We start from the raw sequence: 7,672 nt of genomic DNA on the forward strand, positions 1-7,672 counted from the left end.
GTGTTTACATATATAATAAAAAATTATATATTGTGTAAAACTAGTTAAATTTATAAATAAACTTTTCATTGGTTACATACATTTGATTTGATTCAATAACTATCTTGCTAAAGTTTTGAGTTCAATACCTTTGGGGACCTGTGATTTTATTTCTACAAGGGACATTCCTAAACTGTAAATAGAATGCATTGGTAAAAAGCAAAACTTGATAAGAAAGAAAAAGAGAGTCCCTGGACCTGAAATATTTAGTTTAGTCTGGGCTCAATTCAAAAATGACCTGTGTTATGCTAGTCAAACTGTGTCATCTTATGGAGATTCATGTATCTTACCTATAAAAGAGGGATAATTAAACCAAATTCAGAGATGTTTGGAATAAGTTATATTGCATATGTTTTATAAGCATTTTGGATTTCAAAGGCAGCACACAGAGATTATTACTAGGAGCTAAGTATATCTGTGATGGGAGAACAATTGGCATATTCTATCTAGTAATGGTACTTAGTAATTTGTTTAAATTTAGATAGTGCGTTTCTTTCTTTCTTTTTTTTGAGAGAGAGAGAGAGAGACTGAGAATGGGAGTGGAGAGGGACAAAGGGGCAAAGGGAGAGGGAGAGAAAGAATCCTAACCAAGCTCCATGCCCAGCACAGTGTCCCAGTGTGGGGCTCAATCTCCAGACACTGAGATCATGACCTGAGCCAGAATCAAGTCAGATGCTTAACTGAGAGCCACCCAGGTGCCCAGATAGTATATTTCTTATAAATATTTCCTACTGTATTCATCTAGTATTATCTCACAGTAAAGGGATATATCCTAATCTGAATGTAACTTTTGAGAACCTCTGAAATAAGAGAAAATAGCGCTTATTTGAATACTTAGTAACAGGGGTGCCTGGGTGTCTCAGTTGTTAGGGGTCTGCCTTTGGCTCAGGTCATGATCCCAGGGTCCTGGGATCGAGCCCCACATCGGGCTCCCTGCTCAGAGGGAAACCTGTTTCTCCCTCTCCTATTCCCCCTGCTGTGCTGCCTCTCCTGCTGGGTCTCTCTCTCTCTCTCAACTAAATAAATAAAATCTCAAAAAAAAAAAAAAAAGAATACCTAATAATAGGCCTTTAAGAAACCATGTGCAGGGACGCCTGGGTGGCGCAGTTGGTTGGACGACTGCCTTTGGCTCAGGGCGTGATCCTGGAGTCCCAGGATCAAGTCCCACGTCAGGCTCCCAGCTCCATGGGGAGTCTGCTTCGCTCTCTGACCTTCTCCTCGCTCATGCTCTCTCTCACACTCTCTCTCAAATAAATAAATAAAATCTTTAAAAAAAAAAAAAAAAAAAAGAAACCATGTGCACACAAATGTTTTCACCTAAAAAATAAACAAGAGACAGTATTGTGGGACTTTATTTGGAAAGATATCATTAATATTATTTAAAGAACCTCCAGTAATCTGTTGCATTTTTAGTGTATCCTATCATTGATAGTCCCTCTAAGAATATGAGTGAGGAATTCTTTTGTAAAATGAAGTAAGAGATACAAGGCTAGAGATGGAAAATATGAATGTCACATTGAATAAAAAATATGGGACCATATAACGAGACTACTGTCTCCCCCAATAAGATTCATTTGCCAAAAAAGCTGGGGTGGACAGGATGAAAAATCAATATGTTATGAATTCTGTAATTTCTAAGTTTTTTTTTTTAAAGGTTGTATTTATTTATTGGACAGAGAGAGTGAGAGAGCACAAACGGGGAACAGCAGAGGGAGAGTGAGAAGCGGGCTCCCTGCTGAGTAGGGAGCGGGATGCCGGGCTCCATCCTAGGACTCTGGGATCATGACCCGAGTTGGAGGCTGATGCTTAGTCATCTGAGCCACCCAGGTGCCCCTAAGTTTTATTTTTCTTTAAAATCCACCCCCAGAACGATTCACCCAGTTTTCCAGAGCCATCTTTATACCGATGTTTCAAAACTACTGGGAATGAAACTTCCAAATGTAAATTCGCCATTGTTTCTGATCCAGTCTCTCTCTCCCGAATTGCCATTCCCTTGATGGCTCTCTTAGTAAATACATAACTTGATTACTTAAGACAAAAAACTAAACATTAGGTTCTTTCTTCCCTCTCACTCCAAGGTAATCACCAAATTGCATTAATTCTGTCACACAATTATTTCTCAAGTTTGCTGTCCTCGTCTCTCACCTCCCCTGCCATGCCCCTAGACTGGAACCTCTTTCCTTCCTTCAGTAGTCTTCTCGTCATCTCTCTCCTCTCATTCTCCTCTTATTCTCTCCTAAAATGTGAATCTTAACCCAACCTTCACCTGCTCGTCATTAGTCCTATTGTTGTCAAAATAAGTGCTCATGTTTTCTTCACATTTTTTTTTAAGATTTTATTTATTTATTTATTTGACAGAGATCACAAGTAGGCAGAGAGGCAGGTGGAGAGAGAGAGAGGAAGGGAAGCAGGCTCCCTGCTGAGCAGACAGCCCGATGCAGGGCTCGATCCCAGGACCCTGGGATCATGACCTGAGCTGAAGGCAGAGGCTTAACCCACTGAGCCACCCAGGTGCCCCTTCACATGGCTGAAGGCAGAGGCTTAACCCATTGAGCCACCCAGGTGCCCCTTCACATGGTTTGTGAGGACCTTCATGATCATGCCTCACCTATCGTCTTCTATCCCTCCCCAGCCATTGTTGGACAAAATTACTTCAGTTTACTTCCTCTCATATCTTGGGATACTGCCGTAATGCTTTCTATCACTTATCCGACCATAATTCAGCTGACCTGCTCCATTCATCATGAAGGTCACCTGGCCTGTGTACTTCACACTTGCAGGCTTTCTTGACAGCTCAAAATTCCTTATAGCTCAGAAGAGATGTGGTCCTTTGACTCCCAGCAAGGCTGCTTCCTGACTCTGATATGAACTGGCTTCTAACACCTACATCTTTGGTTTCCAAAACAAAGTTGTATCCTACAGCAAACCTTAGCGGGAGGTAGGGAACTGAGTTCGGCATGGTTCCTGAAATTCTGCTGGAGAAGCTCACGTCAAAGAAACTTCCTGAGAATTCCTCTGAGCTTCCAATTCTGAACCATGGTGATGTTTTATTTAGGAGTTCTGACTAGGCAGCCTATTCAGTGACAAAAGAATGTTGGGAAAGAGTCATTAAAGTTCCATTTGCTCCCCATCTATGTGGGAGAACCCGAGAGCATTAACTGTTCCAGAAAAGGAAGAGGAAACAAACAAGTTACTATCTAGCATGAAGTATTAAACGACTGTTATCTAAAACAGAATGAATAAAAATCTCATTTTATTATTTTTTTTCTCATTAAACTTTGGCTTTAATGGGTCTCAAAATTCTATAACAGATTTTTGGTCAAGTTGTTTCCATTAAAAAGTACTGATTTTAAAAACTGATAACTTAAAACTGCCACACACACCCACAAAAACAAATGGTCCCCAAAACCTTCTCCTTTCCTTCTGAGGTTTTACAATCTATGGTTATCATTAACCTTTTACTCTTAAATTTAAATGGCCAATTGACAAAAACAGTCTTGAAACCATTCTTCCACCACTGATTAAGACTTGGGTGGCAGGAATTGGAGATAGTATTTATTTAACTTTCTGAACTTTCTTGGGCAGGTTTGGTGACCTTGCCAGTTCCAGCTGCCTTTTTGTCTGTTGCTCTGATGACATTCACAGTGACTGTCTCTCTCATGTCATGTAGAGCAAAACGGCCCAGAGGAGAGAAATTCCATATAAATTCTATGGAAGGTTTGCCAGGAACCATATCAACGATGGCAGCATCACGACATTTTCAGGACTTAGGGCCACCTTCCAGCTTTTTCCCTGAATGATGATCTATCTTCTCCTTCAATTTGGCAAATTCACAAGCAATGTGAGCAGTGTGACAATCCAGCACAGGTGCGTATCCAGCTCTGATCTGGAAGGTTCAGTATCATCACCTGAGCCATCAAACCAGCTGCTTCCATTGTTGGGTCATTTTTGCTGTCACCAACCACATTACCACGACAAACATCTCTGACAGATAGGTTCTTGACTTTGAAGCCCACATTGTCTCCAGGAAGAAACTCACTCAAAATTTCATGGTGCATTTCAACAGATTTTACTTTAGTTGTAACACTGACCAGAACAAAGGTGACCACCATGCTGCGTTTGAGGACAACAATCTTCACCGGGTCTGCGGGGACAGTACCAGTACCACCAATTTTGTAGATAGTCCTGGAGGAGCAGACACAAGGGCTTGTTAGTTGGATGAAATGGTGGCAGAATGCAATCCAGCGCTTCAAGCAGTGTGGTTCCCCTGGCATGTTTGCACTTGGCTCCTGCATTTTATCACCATTACAATCAGAAAGTGGCACAAATGCTACTGTGTTTGAGTTGTAGCCAATTCTCTTAATGTAGGTACTGACTTCCTAAACAATTTCCTTATATTTCTTCTGGCTATAGGGTGTCCCAGTGGAATCCGTTTTGTTAACACCAACAAATCATTGTTTCACACCCAGCGTGTAAGCCAGAAGGGCAAGCTCATGGGTCTGCCCATTCTTGGAGATACCTGCTTTAAAGGCATCAACACCAGGAACCACAATCACGACAGCACAATGAGCCCACGATGTGCCTGTCATCATGTTTTAATGAAGTCTCGTGTCCTGGGGCATCCATGATGGTCACATAATACTTATTGGTCTCAAATTTCCATAGGAAGATATCAATGGGGATACTATGTTTGCGTTCAGCTTTTAGTTTATCCAAGACCCTGGCATCCTTGAAGGGGCCCTTTCGCATCTCAGCAGTCTCCTCAAATTTTTTTGATAGTTCCTTTGTTGATCCCACCTCATTTGTAGATCACATGACCAGTAATGGTACGCTTGCCTGAATCTACGTGTCAATGACCAAAATGTTGATACGAGTCTTTTCCTTTTGCATTTTGGTTTAGGTTTAGTGGTGGTTTTCATGACACCTGTGTTTTGGCAGCAAACCTATTATGAAAAAGCTCATCTTGTTATTTTAGAAAATTTAAATAAAGAGATTCCTATGAAAGATGCATAAATACCATATTACATTCTGTTCACATTCAGGAAATTTTAAGCACTTTTTTTCTTTCCCCTAAAAAAGGAAAGCATATTTACTGATTATGTCACTTTATGCTTAATACCTTTCATAAAGATTGATTGAAGACTAGGAGAAATTAAAAGAAGAGATTTTTAGGGCGCTTAGGTGGCTCAGTCAGTTAAGTGTCCTACCCTTGATTTTGACTCAGGTCATGATCTCATGGGTTGTGGGACGGAGACCCAAGTCAGGCTTCACACTTAAGGGCGTGTGTGTGGGGTCTGCTTGAAGATTCTCTCCCTCTGCTCCTCCCCCTACTCACATGGGTCCTCTCTCATTCTCTCTCTCTCTCAAATAAATAAATCTTTATAAGAAGAGCTTTTAGGAATTAAGTTCTAAAAGAAAGATTAGTAATCTAATATGGACAAATTCTCTGTTAAAATTAACTTTTGCATTCAAAATTTGAATCGACTGGTAGACCACGCCAAAGAAATTTTGAGATCAGAAGAACATAAAAATCAGAAATATTAATCAGAGCTAACCTGATTCTATGAAACAAATATAGTTTGACCCAGATAAATGAGAAGGAAAATGTCTCAAACTGATTTTTATTTTACCTGCTCAGTCCCCTGAACTTTGCTACTTAATTCTGAAAGGATGGCGTGGTAGTTGTTCTGCATACTGGATACAAACTACGGACAGAATATATTTTTCCCTCACCGTCCTCCCCTTAAGAAATCACATGCCCACAGTAATATACAAGGAAGATAATTTACCCTCTCCCCAGTTCTTCCTGTGTTCTCCGGGTGGTATATTCTACCTAGTATAGTGCCTGATAGTAACACATGTCACAAAATAGAAGGCAAGTGTTTTTGTCAGTTTTTTCTATCTTCTTTGCTACAGGCTATAGAAGACTAACTTTGCTAAAAATAATACTTAGCCCAATGAAGGGATCATTACATACTGGTAACAGAAGGTAACTCTGTGGCCAGCCTGTGCAAAGTGAGTCTTAAAATACATACATCCTCCAAATCCTATGTATTTTGAATAACTGCAATTGTATTGCTTCAGGCAAAGTACTTGCAGACCTAAGACAAGATGAACTGGTGGAATGTGCTGAACAATTAGCTTTTGTACTAAATTAAAACTACTTTCTTTGAATTTCAGTTGATCATAAGGCATAAAAGATAAAGAAGTTAAAAAAATAGCTGAAGGATGTATGATGGGGAAAAAAAAACTTCACTCTTTCAGATTTACTAGTAATTAAGACAGCTGTGTGAATAACAAAACATGCACAAGTCAATTTTTCCTATGACCATCTATTCAGTGAATTTTGACCTGAGTTTATAAAAAAATCATAAATTCATTCAAGCAAGTTTCAACATCTTTTTTAATTTAAGGAAAATACTGTAATAAGTTCTTTTTTTTAAAACCATATTTGTCAATCGCGAAATAGTTAAGTGATACAGTATTTTTAAAGAAGAAAATTAAAGTTGCTCAAACCCAGCAATTACTATTTTAAAGTTTGGATTTTATTATATACAAATGTATTCAAAATTATATTCTATATAAATGCATTCAAATTAAAAATGGAATAATAATATACATACTTAAAAATTTGTTTTAAAGCTTTTATTTATTTATTTGACAGAGCAAGAACAAGCAGGAGAGCTTCAGGTAGAGGGAGAAGGTCCCCGAAGGTTGGGGACCCCTATGTGGGGCTCAACCCAGGACTGACATTACCTGAGCCCAAGGTAGCTGTCTAACCAACTAAGCCACCCAGGTTTGCCTGTACTATAGTCTTTAAACTGCAAATACAACATGAGCATTTGCATGTTAAAAGCAGTAAGTCTTGGGGCATCTAGGTGGCTCAGTGGGTTAAGCATCTGCCTTCAGTTCAGGCCATGATTCCAGGGTCCTGGGTAGGAGCCCCACGAGGAGGGAGCCTACTTCTCCCTCTCCCTCTTCCTGTGGCTCTCCCTGCTTGTGCTCTCTCTCTCTGTCAAATAAAGAAATAAAATCTTCAAAAAAATACATAAAAATAAAAACAGTAAGTCTCAAATCATGAATTTAAGATTTCTATACTATTCCATATTGTGATTTCTTATTGAAACTTTTAATTGTTGTAAATGTTTTATTATTCTAAATAGTATTGTTTTTCGGAAGCCTGGGTAGCTCAGGTAGTTAAGCATCCGCCTTTGGCTCCGGTCATGATCCCGGAGTCCTTGGATGGAATTCGACATCGGGCTTCCTGCTCAGTGGGGAGTCTGTTTCTCCCTCTCCTTTTGCTACTCTCTCTCTGTCAAATCAATAAACAAAATCTTTTTAAAAAATAAATAATATTGTTTTTAAATATCCTTTTTCATAAATCTTATGATTATTGCTTTTAAATGCATCCCTAAAATACATATATCTAAAATTACGTAATACCTAAATTATATATATACCAAAAACTATATACATATCTGAAATTATATCTACCTAAAACTGTAACTGAAGCAACACGAGCGCATTCACTGGTGAGTCCCACATACACCAGGTAGAGTTGTCACACAGAGTAAACTTTATTTGCAGCAAATAAGGAAATCGCTGGGAATAACTTCCAGACCCATGACTCTCT

General features: G+C 39.2%; 1 pseudogene; it reads right to left on the bottom strand.

Annotated features, from left to right (window-relative positions):
- Positions 1–3,598: 3,598 nt before the first annotated feature.
- On the bottom strand, positions 3,599–4,313 carry LOC122905303 (annotated as a pseudogene).
- Positions 4,314–7,672: the final 3,359 nt, after the last annotated feature.

This window comes from Neovison vison, chromosome 4 (assembly GCF_020171115.1).
Source record: "Neovison vison isolate M4711 chromosome 4, ASM_NN_V1, whole genome shotgun sequence".
NCBI classification, from domain to species: Eukaryota; Metazoa; Chordata; class Mammalia; order Carnivora; family Mustelidae; genus Neogale; species Neogale vison.